This window comes from Zingiber officinale, chromosome 9B (assembly GCF_018446385.1).
Source record: "Zingiber officinale cultivar Zhangliang chromosome 9B, Zo_v1.1, whole genome shotgun sequence".
In the NCBI taxonomy this organism is placed as follows: Eukaryota; Viridiplantae; Streptophyta; class Magnoliopsida; order Zingiberales; family Zingiberaceae; genus Zingiber; species Zingiber officinale.
In genome coordinates, this window is record NC_056003.1 from 119,000,591 (window position 1) to 119,024,246 (window position 23,656).

The 23,656-nt window shown below is 34.0% G+C and overlaps 1 pseudogene; it reads right to left on the reverse strand.

Annotated features, from left to right (window-relative positions):
• LOC122023336 overlaps positions 1-23,412 on the reverse strand; it is a 67,687-nt pseudogene extending 44,275 nt beyond the window's left edge.
• Between the last annotated feature and the right edge of the window lie 244 nt (positions 23,413-23,656).

Genomic DNA, 23,656 nt, shown 5'->3' on the forward strand with positions numbered 1-23,656 from the left:
TATGTGTGGTTATGCCATGAATTTAAAGTCAATCATTCCACCATAAAAAAATCTTCAGCCAAAAGTTGCAACCTTTGCTTATGTTCGAGACTACTAGAGTTCACCAATAGTAACAGGTAGAGAGTGAATCATCTACGTGTTGATATCCTTGTGACCTCCCATGAAGGAATGAAGAGGAGCTCCTTTGCCACCAGTTTGTCTCTTATGGTTAGCTCCTTCATCCAAGTACCCCACCATCCAATGATTCACCCTTCATAATTGACTTGTTTGTTTAAAGAAATTTAGATAAGGAAATCTCTTGATGGTACAGGAGATTTCGCGTTTTGCCCCAAGGAAAGAAAAAATTTAGGAAAAAGAAAATTAAAAGAAAATAGGTTGAGATACTATACACATATTCAATTATAGCCAATAGCTTCTGTATATACAATAAAATGTGCAAGGGGTTAAGGGAAATCAAAGAGTATATTATGTAATACAAAGAGATTTACTTATTTGAATATTATTATTCATATAACCTTATATAGAATTCAATAGAGGGATACAATCCACATAGCCAAACTCGAATAATTGGTATAAAGATGTAGCTTCGACGATGATATTAATTGATATTAACTTGAAAAGTTTCAGATATCACCACACCACACTTCCAACATTTGCAGATTCGTCTCGAGTGTCAAAACACAACATGAAACAGCAATTTAAACCTTACTCAACCCTTTTACCTATTCCTAGATTAACTTCTCCTCATATGATATGATCAATCCTTATCAATCATGAGCCTATAAAACTAGGAGCACTTCTTGAAGTGCCTCAAAGACTCTCTATTCAAATAGACCTCACACAGATCACTTTGTGTGTTGAAGATTATAGATAGATGAGAAAATTTTTTAAAATCTTATGTATATAACCTGTAAGCTACTATGAAATATTAAGATCTTTCCTTTCGAGAAAAATGGCTTGGTAATGCAAGATTAACTACACTACTGGCTTGAAGAAAAAAGGGCAGGCACATCAAACATAGTTTGTAATTTAAGATGAAGGCATAAGAATATCTTTCACAAATAGAAAAAGAAAAAATAGCAATCAAACTCACTCTAGATCCTAGGATCAACCCTACAACATGGAATCTATATCAATTATAAACAAGGAAATGCCATCAAAGGGCAACTCAGGGTCTTAAACAATAACAAGTAAATGTCATTTTGATTGGCTAATGATTGCCTAAGACTTAGGGTTTTGACTAGCCATCCTTAATTTGTCACAAAATTGCAAGTCAGAATATGAGTGCAGAAATAAAATAAATAAATAAATAGCATATAGACAAGAAAATGAGAAAATTTTAATTACCTTAAACTCAGAAGCCAATAAAATATCTTGCATCTTAGGAACTACATCATAAGAGACTATGTTGAATACACCATCTAGATGGATACTTGATTTTAGTTGTGACAATACTAACTTAAATCCAGCTTTGTTAGAACCTCCAGATTGAGATAGCACTACCTGCAAAGACCAATAACCATGACTGTTAATTACTCACTAAGAATCACATAACAGTCGTGTTTAATATTTTACAGGAAATCTATCAATGTTATTAGTTCTAGCATACAACTGAACTTTTAAGTTCAAGTTGTAATTTAAGGCTATCAAGGAGAAAAGGAGAAGTTAAGAAGAATTCAAATTCTGTTCAATGCATTATTCCAATGTCTAATTAGTCTAGCTCGTAAAGAAGCCAACAAATTTATGAAAAAGAAAACCAATCTTGTAAACAAAACTCTAGATGTTATTGAGTCTTCCAAGATCTTCAAATGCACTAGGTCCACGGCTAAGGGTTATAACAATGATTGGATAATTAGGCTGCTGCGGTGGCAATGTCCATAGACGTCAAAGCTGAGGTGAGTTTCTTAATTTAGTAGGGTTTTCTTATACTGCCTAATACACAATCTTCTTTCTCATGTATTTTTCTTTACTCGACCCCAAGGCAACAACCATGTCAACAAAGAAAAATCTTATTGCAGTGCCAAGGCATGTGCAAGATATTTGAAATCAAAGATCAATAGAATCAGAACCATAAGTCAATCTTTTAAGTTGATCAGTTGAACTAATATTCTCACTCATAAACATCTCAACTAAAGCTTTCTTAAGAAATTCCAATTCTCCCTAAGGAAATTTATTTTAAATACTGATTTTGCTGCTACCCCTAGCTTCAGCCCAAAATTTATCATATTAATACCATAACAACACATGATATGAGCTGGAACAGTCTGACCATGTTTACCTATGTTTATGCATGAATTCAGATTTTAGATATTTTCCTATATGCAAAATTTTTATATTTTTAGAAAACACTTTAGCCTCTCTTAAAAATTAACTTATCTCTCAATGGTTTGCATTAATAAGGATATAACATTTAAGGTTATCATACGATATTCTTGTTTATTTTACAATATTGTCACAACCTTCCTTGAGACGAGTTATAAGGTTTACACCTTGCTGGACTTTCTATAAGAAATTGTTATTTAAAACAAGGTTTAAAAATCTCATGTTGTGCTAAAATTTGATCCTTGAACAAAATGGTACAATTCCAGTGTTCAGTTGTATTAACACTCTGCAGGTTCCCAAGTAAATATCTTAATCTTATAACAATTATAATCCACTTGGCTTTTTTTCTTCCAAATATAAGTACTTATCAATTAAAAAGATTAAAATTTCAATCCAATACGCTACGAGCTATTACAAGCAGCGCGACTATCAATTACACCTTCCTTGTATTAAAATGATTGTCGTACGTTGGATGTGAGCAAGATTAAAAATATAGTTTCATGCTAGAAATTTGGTCCCAAACCGACTGTAATAAGGTTTCAGCAACGTGTTTGTGCCAACACTCAACCTGCTTCAAACACATCAAAACATGAATTTAGATGAGTTTTACTCATTTCATATTCCTTCACTTTATTTTCTTCTAAGACAAACCTTACAATTAGACAGTAAATTGAACTCAACATATTTTGACATGTGTTAAAAGGCATCAAGAATAATCCAGATGAACTTATTAATTTAATCTTTCACTAAACATTTTTGACTGTTAATAAAATTATAGTAGTTAGATAGTTGAATTAGAAATAATTCTCTCTATTATATTTTAATGTACGTCAACATAGATTCGTATAAAATTAAAATCTGTAATCTTCTTTCGTTTATTTTTTTTACGATTATAGCATTTAGTTGCTCAACTGAATTAATTATAATTTTCAAGAAATAAGGTACAAAAAATATTTAATTTATCTTAATGTGTGTCAAAGCATGTCAATTGTTGACACAATATATATATATATACACATGAGATTTTAATAGCACAAATCATCATTTAGCATATCAAATCTCTCTCTCTCTCTCTCTCTCTCTCTCTCTATATATATATATATATATATATATACACACACAGACAGATGACAAAAGAGAGATTATCAATATGAGATTTTGATAATTATAATAGAACAATAAGTCAAGGTTTAAAGTTTCAACCAAATATGACAATCGATACTGTTTAAGATCATTCCATTTTGATCCGGTGTTGGTAGCTCCAATGAGGAGGAAGAAAAAGAGGATTGATAAAAGAGGAGGAAGAGGGCTATTGGAGGTTGGAGGAGGCGGCGAAGGTGGAGGAAGAGAATCTACGGAGGAGGCAAAGGAAGAGGACCGACAAAAAGAGAGGACTTGCAAAGGAACAAAAGGTGGAGGAAGAGAACCAACGAAGGAGGCGAAGGAGGAGAACGCAGAGAAATAAGAGTATGAGGTTGAGGTAGAGGAAGAGGAAGAGGCAGTCGAGATCAAGAGGAAGAAAATGCATATCATGTACCTCAAAGTAGCCCTAGTCTCCTTTGTCTTCACTTGTAGAGGGGGTCGCAAAAAAAGGAAGGCAGCTTGCCATGTCACTGTCTAGTGCATTCTCGTCACAGCCTTCTCACGTCACTCAGCAGATGGAACAAAAAACTTCATTCATGCCAACTGGAATGGAACAAAATCTAATTCTTGCAATAAGTTTGGACAATACCATCTAACATGCAGAAGATTTCAAATCATGATGTATTGAATAATTTATCATTATCAATGTTGTTGACATTTGTCTCATAATTAGTATAAAAGAGTAGTCTGGTGCACGAAGCTCCCGCGAGTACGGGTCCTGAAAAAAGAATGGATCACATTGGGTCCATTGTATGTAACCTTACCTTGCATTTTGCAAAAGGATGTTTCCGCAACTTGAACTTGTGACCTTGATGTCACATGGCAGCAATTTTACCGCCAAGGTTCCCCTTCAAAATATCATGGATATGCATATAATGGATACTTATGGAAGACTAAGTAGTGTTCTAATTGTGTGTGTTCATGTACACAATTTTTAAATTTTAAATGATTTTTTCAAGCTTCTATGACAGCAGTACAATAGTGCATGGCTATTGCTAACTTAATCTGTGCAACACCATGTTAGTACTTAGTAGTGCCTCAACCAATATCGCAAGATTTTAACCATTTGTGACAGTGTTGTCACCAAATTTTAAAATCTCAACCCATGCCGAGGTTTCGGTCCTAGACCGAAACGATACAATTTCAATATCGTATCATCTCACACCGATACACTTTCGATATTTTTTTATTTATATATAGTAATTATTAGACAAATATATTTATTATGTATAATTTAAAAATAAATTGTACATTGATTTTATATAAATTATCAATTATTGAATGACTTCTAAAATAAAAGACAAGTAATATTTCCTAAACAGATTAGATAGAAACATTTTAAGATAAAAATATATATTTCATATGTTTAAGAAACAAGAATCCTAAAAGTAAAAAAGCTAAATATATTAATATTCATAAATCCAAATTTCAAATTAATTCTAAGAAAAAAATATTATCTATAATAAATATATAAATTAACACAAAGATGTTACTTTATATATAATAATTATATAAATTATTTATTTATTTAATTATTAATTTAAATAATATATATCTTAAATAGTAAAAAAATATCAATTAAAAAGTAAAAAATTATAAAATAATAAAAAATTATCAGAATATAAATCTAATTTATTATTTTTTAAAAAAAATTAAATAAAATTTAAAATAATAAAAAAATATTAGAATATAAATCTAAATTACTATAATTTTTTTAGAATTTTTAAATGAAATTTAAAACATTAAAACATAAATTTTAAAAATACTAATTATATATTTTATTGGGATGTCAGCGAACGTTAAAACTATGACAAATATTCAATGAATGAATCCATCAAACTATTGTGCTAATGCTAAGTTGTTTCCCCGGAAGGAACACGTTGCAGGATCCAACTGTAATGTCTTAACAAGGACGACTATATCTCCAGAATTCGGACGTAGTGCTAAATATACAAGAGTTCGAGTTGAGGATTTGACTATAACGTATCGGCAAGGACCGCTACATCTTCGTGAGAACTTAGGTATAGTGTTAAATAAGTAAGAGTTCTCACACCATAGGTTGGATAAGAACAAATATGATAGGAAAAATAATAATCTAATATTTAGAACATGGATTATAAGAACCCTGACCGGTAAATCAATGGAGATAGTAGATACGATAATTAGAAGAAAAATTAATATTTTGTGTGTACAAAAGACAAAATGGGTAGGCGAGAAGTAAAAATGATAGAGAACTCGGGTTTTAAGTTATTATACACTAGACAGAGTAAAATAAGAAATGGAGTGGATATTGTTGTAGATAGTTCGTTAAAGAATGAAGTTGTAGTAGTTAGAAAAGGTGATAGAATTATACCCCTTAAGATAATAGTGGCGAAAAAAATTATGAATATAATTAGCGCATATACACCGTAGGTAAGATTAGATGAAGCTACCAAATCAAGATTTTGGGATGACTTAGATGAAATATTACAAAACATTTTGCCAAATGAAATGATTTTAATAAAAGGTGATCTAAATGGGCGTGTTGGAGTGAAAAATGAGAAATATGAGTCATACATGAGAGTTATGGGTTTAGAACGAGAAATAAGGAAAACTATATTAGATTTTGTAATAGCATATAACCTTATATTAACTCATACGTTTTTTTAAGAAAAGAAAACACTTAGTCACGTTCAAAAGTGGGAATAATAAATCACAAATTGACTTTCTTATGGTTAGAAAGAAGGATAAAAAGATTTGTAAAGATTGCAAAGGCATACACGGAGAAAGCTTAATTACCCAACATAGGTTAGTAATATTGGATATACGCCTCAAACATAATATCAATAGAAAGAAAATATATACGACTCATAGAATTAAATTGTGGAAGTTAAAGGATGGAAGCAAAATATATTTAAATAGAAGGTAGGAGTATAAACATTAAGTGAAATATACGGTGACTCTAATACGACATGGGATAATATAGTAACAAAGTTGAAAATAGTAGCTAAGAGTGTACTAGGTAAGTCAAAGGAACATGCACCACTAAGTAAGGAATCTTAGTGGTGGAATGAGAAAGTACAAGAGAAAGGCAAGGAAAAATGAATAGTAGAGGAATGCTAAACTAGAATTTTAGAGGAAAATACAAGAAAAGAAAGGTTTTAGGCTTAGTAGAATAAAAACAGAATATATGGAATTTAAGTTTAACAATATTAGACATAATAAAACAATTGTTAAGATAGGAGATGACGAGTTGCTCAGAACCGAAAGGTTTAAATATTTAGGATCATTTTTGCAAAATAATGGAGAGATTGAGAGAGATGTCTTATATAGAATATAAGCAGGATGGTTGAAATGGAGGAGAGTGTTGGGTGTTTTATTTGACCGTAAAGTACCTCTAAAACTTAAAGGAAAGTTCTACAAAATCACAGTTAGACCTACTATGTTATATGGAGTTAAATGTTGGGTTATGACTCGAGCACATGAGCAGAATATGAGAGTTGTAGAGATGAGGATGTTAAGGTGGATGTATAGACATACGAGGATAGACAAAATAAAAAATGAAAGCATTAGAGAGAAAGTCTGAGTTGCATCTGTTGAGGAAAAACTCTGAGAGACACGTTTAAGACAGTACGGGCATATACTTAGACAACCAATAAATATTCCAGTTAGGCGATGTGAAACTATGACAAGCACGCATATCAAATGAGGAAAATGAAGACCAAAAAAACTCGGTTAGCAACAATTAAAAAAAGATAAAATGTATTTAAGTATAGATGATGATCTAGTAGGAGATAGAGCTCAATAGCGTAAAAGAATTCATATAGTCGACCCCACCTAGTGGAATAAGGCTTGGTTGTTGTTGGTTGTTATAGTATTTTATTAGGATAATTTAATTAGGGTTTATAAACACATGTTTGAAATATCACACCTAACTTGGGAATTGTTTAAATTAATTAAATCAAAAATTTAATTTTCGATCGATGAAATAGAAACATCGCCCCGAGGGGCATCCGACGACGCTGAAGGCGCCGCGGGACACTTCCAACACCACGCATCCGGGATGTGATTGTGTGAAGGGTGGTCGGAGGCATCCGGGACACCTCCGGGCCATTTGCGAAGAGGGGAAATCATACCTCCGGAGTGGTCGTTGTTGCTCGTCGTTGCCTCCCCTGCTTTATATAGGATTTTTTTTATCCTTCCAAGCCTTAATCAATCGCGACAAAAGGAATTCATTCAATTAGTTTTGTCGTGCGTGTTGTTGCGGACGCGCACTCGATTCTGTTTGTTATGCGTGACGCACACCTCGTGAAATTATCTCACACAAGGTGCCAGTTTCGCCCGAGCGCTAAAACAGTAAAAATCGTCCGTGCCACCCAACACAGAACGACATTTCACTCCTTGGCCGTGACAGTATTACAACATCGTCGAGAGCAACTCATTTGTGGCCATGAGATTTCTTACAGCGTTGCTTTGTGCACTCACAACAGTAGGATTCTATCAGATAAACTAAAATACCAATACGCAGGAAAGAGAATTTAGCTTTACAATTCAGGTAGAAAGCTTTTTAAGGAATGTAACAATTTACCAGAATATCTGCAGAGGGTATATTAAGCCACTGCTGAATCATCTGAAAACCATATTTAAAACAGTCAAATTAACTGAAGAACAATGGATATCCTACCATGACATCAATAGGCATGGTGGGATACTCACAAAAGCCCATTGTATACGTAAAGAAGATGGAGTAATAACAAGAACAGGCCATGCCTCAGACATGCATGCAGCAACAGCAATTGCCTGTAGAAGAAAGCAATTAATTTCAAAACGCAGCAAGATTAGCACTCCATTGGGAGCAATAATATTTGCTGTTGCAAACCTAAATCAACAGTACAAAAACAAAAATGAAATAGTAAATTCCTATTGTGAGCCTCTTATGATACAATCTGAATCCAATAATAGAAGAGAACAAAATGGTGAATTAGAGAAGAGTTGACTTGGGCAGTTGTCATAAAGGATCAAGAATACTAAACTAGAATATGATACCCATATTGGAGACTATAAATTCACTTGCTTGATTAGGTTTAAACTAGCAAATAGCTAACTAAATATGTATCCTTTACTTCTTATGAAGTATAACAGTTTTGATTTAAAAATTACTTCACCATCCATTTAAAGCAAGATAAATATCAAAACTGTGCTAGACAAATTTAAGCATGAGCTAACAAAATGCATGATTGGTGTAAGAGAAGCTATAGTCAACAAGTTTGTTTAAATGGCTTCAAATTGTTATAAAAAGGGTGAATTGGAGACGAGTTGACTTGAGCAGTTGTCATAAAGGATCAAGAATACTAAACTAGAATATGATACCCATATTGGAGACTATAAATTCACTTGCTTGATTAGGCTTAAACTAGCAAATAGCTAACTAAATATGTATCCTTTACTTATGAAGTATAACAGTTTTGATTTAAAAATTACTTCACCATCCATTTAAAGCAAGATAAATATCAAAAACTGTGCTAGACAAATTTAAGCATGAGCTGACAAAATGCATGATTGGTGTAAGAGAAACTATAGTCAACAAGTTTGTTTAAATGGCTTCAAATTGTTATAAAATGAACAATAATAGAAACAGCTCTCCTAGTTGTACCCTGTATGTAGATGTCAACCCAAACAGAGAGACTAGTTATAACTTGCATGCTGTGAAGCATTGATACTGACAGTCTGAAACCTACATGGAGACAACAAACATTAGGCAGTTACATGGTTATCTGGTTCCATGTCATTAGGAAGAGGTGAAATACATCATTCCACTCATTGACCACTACCAAAACCAGATCGGCATGGGCATAAATACCTTCTGCCTATATCAAGGGATCAATGCATTGGTTTCAGCCTATATCAGTAATATGAACTCCAATAGCATTCAAGAACAGTAAATGAACGAGTAGATTTCTTGCTCCTTTTCTTCTTCTTTCTCTTCTTCACCTTCTCATCTATGGTCTGCTCAATCCACTATTGGTCCTTGCGTCCCCTTGACACAGAGCAGAAAAGAACAAATACTGGCATCCCCTCGCATCCTCTTCAAACTCTAGCAATGGAAACAACTATTCATCCTACTAGTCTTCCTGCATGAGATGTAGCGAGGGTTCCAATCCTCTTCGGGATGAAGCAGCAGAAAACTCTGGGCAGTAGTGAAACTGCTCAGCAGCAACCTCGCTTCCTCCTTGAGACACAGAGGCAGCAGCAAGTGGCACTCCCTTGCTTCCTATTCAAGACAGTACCAATAAGAACTACACGTATTCCACTCCCATTTCTTCTTCTTCCTCTCCTCTTATTCTTCCTCCTAATTAGTTCCAACTGACACCATCTCAACAGGCCGTCAACATCGTCAGCACAATCTCATCTTAGCCGAGGTTTAAAACCCCAAAATAGAATGAGATTTTAACCCTTGCCAATAATTATATAATACAACTAAAGAACTGTGCATAAGTACTACATTAAATAATAATAAATATTCTAAAGCTCTTTCTATGCCAACTTAACTGCTGTAAATTTGATATATTTCTTACCTTTTATAGGTAAATAGGCCAAATAGAAGGAGATGAGAAAATAGGTTAAGATGGTATGGACGTGTTCAAAGGTTAATAGATTCTACAGACAAAACTGTGAAAATGGCTAGCGTTGAAGGCACAAAGAATAAATAGAGACAAAAGAAAACTTTAATTATGCAGTCAAAATTCAATTAATTAGAGCATTTCAAGGAATACAGACTTGCACGGAGCAAAAGGGAAGGGCAAGTTCCAAATACCTAGCCACAAATAGATAGTAAAAAAACACAACTAGAAAATGATAATATTTCAAGTCAAGTGGAAGGAGATCAGAGAATGAAATCACTCTGAAAGTAGGTTGGCATGATTCCACCTGTGTTGATGACATCATGCATCGATAAAAGTCAATATTAATACCATACCATCTTGGCAAGAGACTGAAATCCATAATGAAGCCAAAATTTAACCGTTGATGAAGAACAATATGTACAATTTGAACAATCTTCTAATTCAGTATCATATATACCAAATGTTGCATGGCAAATGTTTTGGTTGAGCACCACCCCAATTCTAAGCAATCTGAGTTTCAGCTTGCTGAAAAAAAACTATATGCTATTTTACAACGTTTTATTCTCAAACATTTGACAGTTTTGACTTTTTAGTTGAAGCTTTTAGGTATTGCAAGTTTTCAGACACAGTGGAGGCTGAGATTCTCAAAGTTGCAAATGCTACTTACCCAAATATTCTGCATAGTTCAGCCATAAGAAATGCACCAAAAGACATTAGACACAAACAAAAGGGGGGAAATGACAAAATAAGTGTTGGATGTCATCAATATAAGAAGATTCAACTTAAATTACACACTAAATACTTAAGAACATGCAAGCACAATACAAATTCTGGGCCCAAGATCCAATGCCTGTAACGTCTTTCCAAGACCCATCTCATCAGCTAGAAGAGCACGCCCACCATGCTTCAAAACGAATCTAATATAGAAAATTGTAACATGCAAATAAGATTACAAAAACTTAGAATTCTGGAATAAGAAAAAGATAAATGGTTAACGCAGCTCTTAAAGATTCAGGTATGATCAATACAATTTCGATGTAGAATTATAAATTATTAAAAAATAATGGCAGTTCAAAAACACAGTAATTATCTTACAACAAACTTAGCATGATTTATGTGTGTAATGAATCATTCGCCCAAATCTTTGTTAATTTGTAGTTTTCCTATTTCGAAGTAAACTCCATATTGTATTCGGATTTCAACCAATAAACCTCTAGGTTGTACTCAGATCTCGAAATTTAATCAAATTTTATTGAACCTTCTTTGGAGTTGGTCTCCATTGTGGCCGCACCATTGCTTGGAGTTGTTCCTTATCTCCCATGGGCACCACCCCTACACCACGATTTAATTAAATCTATTTCATTATTATTTTTATTTGTCAAATATTTCATTATTGTTTTTTTACAACTCATGTTCCAATGCTTGTCATAAATGTCTCAACTCTCACAACCATCATCGCCATTTCACCAAGTTGCGTTCATTGCACCATGCCTTAAGGCTGCCACCATTTCACGTCGAGAACATCTTTGTTGCCATTGAATATAAAAGAATGTGTCAAAAAACATGTGAACGGCTGTCATCGTTAATTCACCAACTGCAAGTTACACTTGTCGCACCTGTGCCTTAAAGCAGATGCACTCCACGTCCAAGGGTGCAAGTGTGTGTTGTCATTGGAAACGAAAGATATATCATATCAAAAACATGTATGGACAGATCATCTTTAATTACCAAGATTATCTTGTATAAATTCCAGAAAGCCCTAAGGTAATCTCCTAAATCTTTCTTTTTGAAGACTGCTACAAGCCGACTCCATCTCTTAATAGACACAGCAAGTAGATGAAAGTTTTATTTTTTTGCCCAATATGATATACTCTTTTCTGGAAGCTTTGATGATTAATTACACAATATTGTCTGCTTTTTGTTTAATAGTTAAGCATTGATGATTAATATATTCTTTTTGTTGAATAACTATGAGGCTTGCCATGAGAAATAGGCAATGTTCTAATCTTCCTTTAAGAAATTCAAAATAGTGTCGGCCATTATATTAGTTTATTTATATTAGATTGTATATGCATTTGAAGCCTTAGCCAATGGTATGGGAAACCAAATATACCTACAAACATTATTCTAATAGAAGCGTTCTTATTTATTAAAAAGTAGAAGCATGTCACTCACAAAGCAACCAAATACCTACACCACCACATTAAATTCAACTTCTGTCACTTCATCATCGTGATCAAACAATGATGAAAAATGTCAAATCAAACCGTTTCAAACACTTAAATTCATAAAACCACCAAGTTTTTGTGATTCAGTCATTCTCCACTGTATTGTTATAGGCACCACTTTCACGCCCACATCCATCACCCCCATTAAATTTTTGTCAGTAATTAAAATTTACCAATAAATAAATGTAAAATAGTTGAGTCAAAAATAGATGGAGACCATAAAAGTTCTAGTGCATCAGCAGAGGAGAAAAAAAAGAATTTTGAATTATTGTCATCCTTATGATTTATACATTTAGTTCTTTCCATATCTACAAATTGGTATTAAGTGACTTACAAATTGTTTAAATGACTTATGTGGCAAAAGGCGATTTGTTCACCCCAGCGCCCCCATCAACCCGTCCCTAGGAAAGTAAATCACAGGTCGCTACTAGCCATTAGTACAGGTGGCCAAGGCATGCTCGGACGCGCCAAGTTTTGACTCCAAGACCTCATGTGGCAACACCTCATGCCTCAACCACCGCACCGCTCCGAGGGGACGTTAAAATAAGTGGCTTAATTGTTTGATGATGTAGGTATTGAGACTTTAATGTATATGCACACTGGGAGAAAGTAGCACCAACAGCTTTCAAATTGTCAAGCATTTGGAATGAGCCATATTTATCAATTTTATAATCTATAGCTTCTTTTCTATAGTCTATATATGCATAAATCAAGGTGGGAAGGACATATACAGAGTGCCCTAGACTAAGCTTTAAATCTTATTTTGATCTAAAGTTTCAGTGGTCGACCAGAACAAGTCGATTTTGATACCATGCCAAAGTGAAAAGAGGTGGTGGGAGTAATGAGAAGTGGAGGAAGGAAGAAGATAAAGAAAGAAAAGAAGGCATCAATATAGCTGGTCATATGCATTAAATATTCATTCCATGCCGGATATTTTGTTCCCAACTAAAGTGGTTTGATTTCAGCACCGAGGTGCTGGAGTTTTGGTTTCCAACTGGAGTGGTTCAATTTCAGCACCGAGGTGCAGGAGTTTTGGTTTCCAACTGGGGTGGTTCCACTTTAGCATCATGTTGTCCTGACACTCATTGTACTTTGGCATGCATCGAAGCATGTCTAGATAAACTTAGATGAGCTTATTTTTTTAATACCCATTTCTTTAGTTATTTGCTTATAAAAGCAAGATGATAGTAATTGTTAATTTAAATAAATTTTGTTGTGCTATATGTAGTGTAAACTCAACATATATTAAAGCATACCCATATGAATTTAGATTAATTTTACTCAATTCTCTTTCATTCAAATTTTCTAATTTTAATAGAACTATATAAATTAGTAATTAAATATGATTTTATTCTTTTGTACTTGAATGTGTGTTGAGACAAATTTATTAAGTTTTATACCTACGATATTTTTCCAGTACTTGTTTAAGTATAAAAATAAAACTATAGGAATTAGATAAACAATTAAATCAGAATTTTGAAGAAACAAACTGTAAAAAAAAATAATAAACATTACCTTAATTCAAGATTCAAAAAGAGTTGTCCCCTCGGGATGGTCTAGTGGCTAGTGCATGAGGTGTTGCCACCATGAGGTTTGGGGTTCGAATCTCGACATAGTCGAGGTAAATGTCGCCCTTATGTGCTAGTCACTATTCCAAAGGTTAGTAGTTGCCCATGATTTACCTCCTCCATGTTGGCTCTAGGACGGGTTGGCGGGGGTGTTGGGGCGAGCGTATTCGCTTTTTGCCACCAAGATTCAAAAAGAATTTCAATTTTTGAACTAACGATATTGTTTCAATATAGTGTCGATGTCCTAAGTTAAAGGGTTTACGCTTACTAAAGATAGAACATATGGAATTTAAATTTAGTAGTAGTAGTAGATAGTAAGACAATTATTAAGATGAAAGATAACAAGTCATCTGTGTAACTAAAAGCTTTAAGTATCTAGCTTGTTTTTGCAAAAAGATGGAGTTAATAGAGATGTTTTATATAGGATACAAGCAGGATAGTTGAAATAGAAGAGAGCATCAAATGTTCTTTATGATCGTAAGGTACCTCTAAAGCTTAAAGGGAAGTTTTACAAAATGAAAGTTAGACCAATTATATTATATAGAGTTGGACTATGAAGCAAGCACACAAGCAGAAGATGAGAATGTTAAGATAAGGATGTTAAGGTGGATGAGCAGACATATGAGGATAGATAAGATAAAAAATGAAAACATTATAGAGAAAGATGGAAAATTGCGACAAATGTGATTAAGAAACTATGAATATATACTTAGGCAACTAATAAATACTCCAGTTAGGTGATGTGAGACCATGACAAATACACACAACAATCGAGAAAAAGGAAATCAAAAAAACTTGGTTACTAATGATAAAATATATTTAAATATAAATAATGATATAGTAGGAAATCAAGCTCAATAATATAGAAGGATTCATATAGTCGACCTTACTTAGCGACATAAAAAACTGATTATTGTTGTTGTATAATGTCAAGGTTCTAACGGATGGTGTCGATGACAAATTGGAGGTGGAAGGAGAAAGGAGACGAAGAAGGAAAAGCATATATGATAACTATATACATAAGTTCTGAATTTATATTTCATCTAGAATAGTACAATTTTGATATTATTTTGTATGGACACGAACTAAACAAATATAACATTATCTCAATTCATTTTGACCAATATCGTAACATGTAAAGGGTGTTAAGTCTCATTACGATAAGATACTCATCACATTGACACGACATAGTACGAGATTTCAAACCATACTTAAATCCATATTGATATGTGCATAAGTGTGTCAAAGCATGTCAAGTGTCAGCACAACGTGATACTCAACAGCATGATTGGTACAAGCAATACCAGAGAGTTAAACCATGACAATCTCAGGCTTCTATCATATACAAAACAGTATATTTCAACCATCCCACCTAACATGGTATATTTCAAGCCATGAACTAGACACAACTTACAATCTAGCAAACATGAGTAAATGGTTAAACAAAACCTAAACCTTTAAATAGGATCCATGTTATTTGAAACCTAAACCTTTGTATAAGATCCATGTTATCTTCGAAATCAGTTGTATATTACATGCCTAACTTCTTTGAAAGGTAGAAGAATATATGGTCAAATGAAACCTATACCTTTCGATAAGATCCATATTATCTTTAAAATCAGTAGTATACTACATACCTAACTCCTTCTCTTTGGAAAGGTAGAAGTTTCGTCTCAAGATAGCTTGGCATCCTGTCATATAAACCTTTTCAGAAGATTAATTAGTATCATATTGAAAAACTTAATACAAGAGTTACCAATAAAAAAAGGAGTGAACATATTAGAAAAGTCTTCCAACACTCTAAATCAGAACGACCTTACAAAACTCCATAAATATGAGGCAGTGATTTAAGTATGATGCATACTACCAAGAGAGAAGAAAAAGTAGACTCATAAAATGTGAGCTTCAAGAAAAACCTTCTAAATACAAGAAAAAAGGTCAAAAATATGAAAGAACATATTGAAACAGAATAAAACCCAAACCAAAAGAGGACAAACAAACAAAGAATCATTTCTAATTTTAACTAAAGTGAATCATATATTTATTTTCAATAGAACTTGACTATGGTTCAAACTAAAAAACCTCTGTCCCTGTCTAGTACCAATCGGAGCTGAGACTAGTACAGTATTGGTGTTTGAAGAAACAAAATGGTTTAATTCCATATAAACAAAATAAGAAATTACAGCAGAAAGTCTATTGTACCTCACTGATGTCAATGCTTGTCAGACCAGTACATACTGCTCTCATCATTCAGATTTAAAACCATGGCCATGAGATTCAAGTTTCATTTGTGATATAAAGATAATGATGTGGCATATAATTAACTTGGAAAGGTAATAGCATGACTACATTGCTCTGAAGCACAAATACAACCATAGAGGCAATGCAAATGCAAAACTCTTGATAACTAGTATGATCATAATCATTGACACAGTTAGAGGTCATTATGCACCTCTAACACATGTATGGGCATTTACCTCGAAGATCATGAACAGCAGAGGCATTGGCATTTACCTCGAAGATCATGAACAGCAGAGGCAGCTACCACAGCACGATGCACCAATGGGTGTAGTTTCTCTACCTAAGAATGATGGTTATTTGAGTAAATAATTTTGATTATTTGGGATAACTTTGACTCACTAGTGTGACACTACTGATCCGAAAAATAAAATAACAAAGCATTTACCATAGTGCATTCCAATATCTTGTTTGATATGATCGCCTTTGTTGAATCCATAACAGAAACAAAAGAAAAAAAAAAACTATACCTAATAGTCCACAAACATGAGAAAAGACAGTATGAAATAATAGAAATACCTCAACATTTGCACCAGTCACTGCACTAAGAATCTCCTCAGCCACTGCCAAGGATGATAGAGGGAACATCCATAGCCTAGTGATTTATCATTAAAGGAATAGAAAATGCAAAGAAACCAATTAAAACAATAGCATTTACTATATTCATAAAAGTGGGCACAATACCTTTCTTTTTCATGCCAGCTAGCCCTTCGGATCTTGTGAAAAGCATTTACAAGTAACTGGAATGAACATACAAATTATAAAATAACAGATAGTTCTATATAAGTCCAAATACATGAAATGTAGGTACTGAGAAAACGAACTACCACATGGTAAGAGAACTTTGCAGCCATGGCACCACTTTCATGAACACAAAATCTGACAGAAAGTATGGGTAGGGCAGATCTGGTGCTTTCCCCTAGAAAGGTAACCAAGTAAGCTCAAATTGTCATACATAAGACTACTTAAAACAGATCTTTAAGGTATGTACCTGTCCCTGTGGATATGTCAGCTGAAGAAATATCTTGAGGAAAGGCTTCAACCTAAACAAGATATCAAGATATAATACTTTAAAAGTAGGTTCATATCCTAACATTTCCCAAGGTGAAATGGAAGATATATGACACCAGCATGACATCAATAAAATGCAAAATATCAATTTTTGTGTTCTCTAATACATATAGTGGAACCAAAATAAGTCAGTAGCCAACAATACATCAAGAGCCCCATTAAAGAAGTTGATGAAGAGAAGACCTTATCTTTAGCATTAATGTGAAGAATTCCAGGTGGCTAAGACTCTAGTGTTAATGGATTTTCATGCTATTAATCAGTTGACCTGCTAGTAAACATAACCATTCACTCTCTTCATTGTTCTATCTTGGCTGCTTCATGTTTCTCCCACACTACACCTGCAATCTCTACTTCTTCAAAGGTTGTTTCTCATGCAAATGAACAACATCAGGAAGATAAATGTGGTTGTGGTTGTGGTTGTAGATTGTATTTGTATCCATCTCATGTTCATTGAGCTGCCCAACCATCTAATGCAGTGATGTTGTCTTACACAGACTGTTGCATGCCACCACCTTATGTCTCTTCCCCAACACCCAACGCCCAATACTAGCACTTAACTAATATATCAGTAATTTCACACTTTAATTCAGAACTCCTCCAATTTACAGCCTCCTCCTCAACCTCTAGTAATGTTTTGAAGGTAGTACATGACGCTCCCTATTTATGTTATTCTAGTGCATCCTCTCATATGACAAGATGATAGTTTTTTTCACTCTAACCTTTTCCTCTTTCCATTTGTCTTGATCCTGATGTATAATGCTTTGTCCGTCATATTAAGGGGCATTCTCTCATATGACAAAATGATTTCTCTAACCTTTTCCTCTTTCCATTTGTCTTGATCCTGATGTCTAATGTTTTGTCTGTCATATTAAGGGGCAAAGTTTATTACTATGTGGTAATGTTTATCTGTTTGTGTTATCTGACTAAATACATTGTTAGCAAACGAAGGTTAGAATTTGTAATCTCAAGTCTAATGAAGACCACTATGTGAATGCCATACTAGAGTTTCAGATTTTAAATGGAATGATACTATTTTAGTACTGTACCAATGTTTTGTCAGATAGTGACGGTGAAGAATTGGAGGGGAAGGAGAAATAAGATGAAAAAGAAGAAGAAAAGAGTAAAACTATATACCTATGTTTCATTTGGAATGGTACAATTTTAACATTCTATTGTATAGACAAAAGGTATAAAAAATAACAAACATTATCTTAATTCATGTTGGCACATTTTGTATTATGCCAGGGGTGTCGAATGTACAACACTCATTGACATGATTGGCACAACAATGTAGGATAGATTGCCTATGCCTAGTAGTATAGGGTTTAAGTAATTTATTGGAATAACATTTCGATTATGTCGCTCAGCACAGTAGGAGATTTCAAACCATGAATGTGTGACGAATTTTCTAGTCTGCATACAACCTTTACCACAACCAACACTATCCCTAAGACACATTGATGCCTTGGTCACCCATCAACATTTAGAATAAAATAAAGGAGCTTGAAACCTTGTGTCATGCACTGATCACTCCAAGGAGAAGGAAGACTAAGAGGATCAGCAAAGGAGAAGGAGAAAAAGGATTGATGGAGGAGAACTGGCAGAAGAAGAGGTACTACAGAAGAGAGGAGGAGACGAGGATCAGTGGCGAAGGGGGTAAATGAAACGAAGGAAGGGAACATGCTAGTCTTGTCGCTTGCAGATCCTTTATCATTGCTTGCAAGGAGAAATGTTCATGGAAGAGGAAGGCAACTCGCGATCATGTCAACGTCTCGTACCTACTCATCTCATGCCTTCTCGCATGTTGATTAGCAAACGGAACAAAACTTTTCACACAAGTTGGCTGACATAGAACGAAATTTAATTACTTGCTTCTATCAAAATTTTGTACACTGATATTATGATGTTGCTCATACATATACCTGAATTTTAATAGGGACATGCTAGTCTTGTCTATGGTATCTCATTATACGGGTTTCTTCTCCAACTGTTCTCAGTAGTAAAATTCCCTTCACATGTATTGGCCCTTGACAATTTACTTTATTTTACCACTTAAGGGTTTTGGTTGTCATTGTTTTAAAGATGTTATTGGAGTTGGACATGACAAACAAAATCTTGTTACATTATATCTTTTTTGGATACTCTCACACCAAGAAGAACTATTGATGTTTGATCCAATGTCCCAACACTTTTATATCTCTATTGCTACATCTTATTTGAGACCACAGCATATTGTCTTAGACTCACCTCTACCATGACCCAACCTACCCTCCTGACCTTACCAAAGGCTGCTTCTCCAGAGACTCCACTACAAGTGGACCATTGGCATAGTTATTTTTTTCCATCATATCTTCATATTACACAAATGTTTGTTTCACCTTCATCCACAAACCCTTCGTCAATAATATAAAATTATCAATCACTCTTCAAAAGGATAAGGGTGCCTCCACTATTGTGTTCTGCTGTTAAGTTTTGCATTTAGACATTTGCGCCATTCTTTTTGAGAATTTGACATATTCTTCTCCTTTATGACATCTGTAAGGAAGCCTTTGGTGAATCACACGGGAAGCATTCAATAAATAAGGAAAAGATGGTCATCCCTTCCTATAGCCTGCAAAAGTTTATCTCTCCACCTCCTGAAGTTCAATCTGTTTCATGTTGTGGATGTTTAAAATTAAGTAGCTTCTAGGTAGCAAAATTGATTATTATAGAGTATGTGTCACTACAAACGAAGAAGAGAAAGACCAAAAAAGGCATTGTTAGCAATAATAAAATAAGATAAAATTTATTTAAATATAGATGATGATATAGCAGGGGATATAACCCAATAGCGTAGAAGGATTCATATAGCCAACTCTACCTAGTAGGATAAGGCTTGATTGTTGTTGTTGATAATGATGTGTCACTATCAAAGGTTATAGTAAGGAAATGTTGGAGCTCCTCCCACATCATGTAAAAGTTTATCTCTCCATCCTGAAGGTCAATCCGTTTCATGTTGTGGATATTTAAAGTAATCTTCTAAAAAAGGATAGCCCAGTACACGAAAGTTGTCGCCAATGCAGAGGCCTAGGGAAGGGTCGGACCACATTGGGTCTATTATACACGGCATTACCTTGCATTGCAATTGGTTGTTTCCATGACTCGAACCCATAACTGTAAGGTCACATGGCAGCAACTTTATCGTTGCGCAAGACTCCCCTTCAATGTATGTGTAGATATCAAAGGTTATACTCAAGGTGCAATATGGTAATTTCAAATAAGTTTCTGTTTCAATGTTCCTACCAATCTATATTCAATCTTTGGCTATTAACCAAAGTTGGCAGATGTTTAAAACAGATGGCAGGGACACAAATCTGTTCAACAATCAGCTGACATGATAATACATGGAGCAGACTCCAAGGTATGTTGTTAAAAGTCAGAAAAATACGCAAACTCAAGGAGTTAGTCTATGGCCTCAAAAGTCCACAAGCATGGGTCCAAGAAATTTTGTCAAGCAATCAGTAATATTAGTTTACAATGCTCCAAAATTAAACATTTGTTTCTATATGATACAATCACAGGCGCAATAATCTTGGTAACTTATGTCAACTGATAGTGATGTGTAAGAAATTCAAGGTTAACATGTATTTGGAAACCCAATAATCCAATAAGGATTTTAAAAAATCACATTAATCTCTTATATTGGAGGTCATTTCTAGTTCTAAAGGAGAAATATTTACTTAGAAAAAGTATGTTACAGATCTTTTGCAAAAGATAGAGAGCTATCACAATATAAAACATTAGACACTCGTCGTTTCAAATTTTAAATTGTGATCAGAAGGTGATGGTCTTGCATACCACTCACGTAAATTAAGCCTACATATGTTATCAGAGCCAACCAAAAGTTCATACATGCTAATATCACAAGACCAGATATCTCACTTTTTGTTTGTGTCAAGGTTATTTAATGCAAAATCCAAATGTCACAGGAAGACAATGCTAAGAATTTTACACTATCAAAAAATCTCTAGGAAAGAGGTTACTTATAAGAAACAAGATTATCAAAATATTAAAGCATTCGCCAATGGAAATGTAGTAATTTTCAGTGTTCTGCTTGCAGTTTTCAGAAAATATAATAAAGTCATTAAAAAAATTATAACATTATTCACCTTAAAAAATACAAATGTGTCAAAAAAAAGTCAATTCTAAATATTTATTGCAATTATCTTTTTAGCTTCTAAATTCTATTTTCTAAGAAAAGGAAAATATTTTCAGAATTTTCCCCAGCCAAACAAAGCCAAAGGCCTGGTTTGGCAACTAAAATTTTTCTGTTTTCACTATGCAATTCAGTTAAATCTATTGAAATTTTAAAAATAAAAACTATATCTATCACATCATTTACGCCTAATAAATTTGCATGTGTCAAAAAAAAGTCAATGTTAAGTATTTATTTCATTCTTCTTCTCAACTTTTAAATTCTATTTTCTAAGAAATGAGAAGAGTTTTCAGAAAATTTTCAAAAAAAATCTATAAAAAAAGGCCTAATAAGTTTTCAGTCACATTCTTTTGCCTTCAAATTCCTTTGAGATTGAGAATGAACCGATTGTAGCTCAGATGGCAGAGTTGTACCTATGTAGTTGTTGGCATTGTGTACTTTAAATAGCAATGGCATGATAAAACTACCCCTATAAACAATGTCTGGCAGAAAAGAAGCAGTAGGTTGCTCCACTCTACTTGCTCTTGTAATCTTTGTGTGAAGAACTTATGGAAATTGAAAACCATGAAAAATTAAGCCCTATATTGCAAAATTTTGTCAATCATCTAACCACTTTGGAATCACTAAGTTAGTATGCGGGGGTATATTTCATCTATATAGTGCCAGGAAGAAATATCTTAGTTTAAGACTTTAAGGCCCCTTTATGTGCTAGGTTTTGGTCCTTCCCTAGAGCCTTGATTGAATGTGTATGTCAGGGAAATACCATACGGCTAAAGGAGATTACTACTGCATAACATTCAATTTTAATTTTTTTTGTATCTACTAACATAATAATTTGTTGTTGTCAACATAAATGACTCTTTCTCCCCATTCCCTTTGAGGTTTCATTGTTCCCTGTGGAATATTTTTCAGGTGTGGCGATCCTATGAAAAAAGCATGAATTTTGTAGTCACAAAAGTGACATGGATTGCTATAAGAAATGGCATCCTTGAGACACCAGAGAGGCGAGAGAGCTCCTAAAAGATGCATAGGAATTCTAAAGGTGATAAAACATAAATCTAAAAGGATGTCATATGTGGTCAAGTAAGACATGAAACAATACCTATATCATCAACTCACTGAACCCACTCACTATATCCAAGAGAATTCTTACCATATACAAATGAGTGCATGTGACCAAAAAATTTGGATGTTGCATTCACATTTCATATTTCTGTTCAAAAGAAAATTATTAAAACTGCATGGGAGGCCTTTGCCTATATAATCAACCAAAAGTGCCAGAAAAGCCATCTACTATCTGTGACAATAAGAATACTAATCATAAGCAAATGTGTGCATGTGACTAAAAAAAGCAAGAGATCCACGAGAATAGTAATTCATTTGAATTGATAATCATCATAACCTAAAAGGTGGAAGACAAAAGGAAACCAATACAAAATTGTTGTCTTCAAATTTCACATAACTATCTACCAGTCATAATGCTACGACTTCATGGAGGCCTTTATTTGGCAGTTCACCAAGAATGGTGATCGAATTTTCACTTCATAGACAAAAACTTCAATAAAAGAAACATCCTTCCAGTTCTCATGACTGTTTTAGAGAAAGGATTTCCATAAATTCCCTTCACAATCAGAAAAAGTGATGAAAGAAATGGTTAAGAGCAAAAAACTCTATCGTAGATTGTATATTGATCTTTAAGTAAAAAAAAATGTCCAACTCTGCTTAATAAACAAACCAAGCAGATAAACATGGAATTACATAAACACGAGGACAACCCCTGACTCGTTACCTTGCCCTAGAGGGATTCCAAGGAGGTCTTAGACCGGCTTGAAAGGTGGGTTCTCGGAGGCGTCGTCTTGGTGTGCAGGAGAAGAAGATGACGAAGAGGCGATGGACGAAGCTTTCCTCTCAAAGATTTTCCTGTTAGCATCTTGCTCCAAGATGTTGAGCTCTGCACTGAGCCCCCATTCGTCCAACTCTTCCATTCGATCGCATAGACAAATTTCAAGATTTCTCATTTTCACCTTCGGATCTGAATTCGATAGCGTAAATTTTTTTGTTTGCAAAAGCTTGATAAAATTTATCACAAACTCATTATACAACTTAGACAATGATATTCACTTACCAACACCACCAATGAGTTCCTAGAACTGTTCTAATTCGAAAACATATTAAACTTTTGAATTTTTGAATAGTATAAGTTCATCAACCGGACTTAGAGAACTCCGA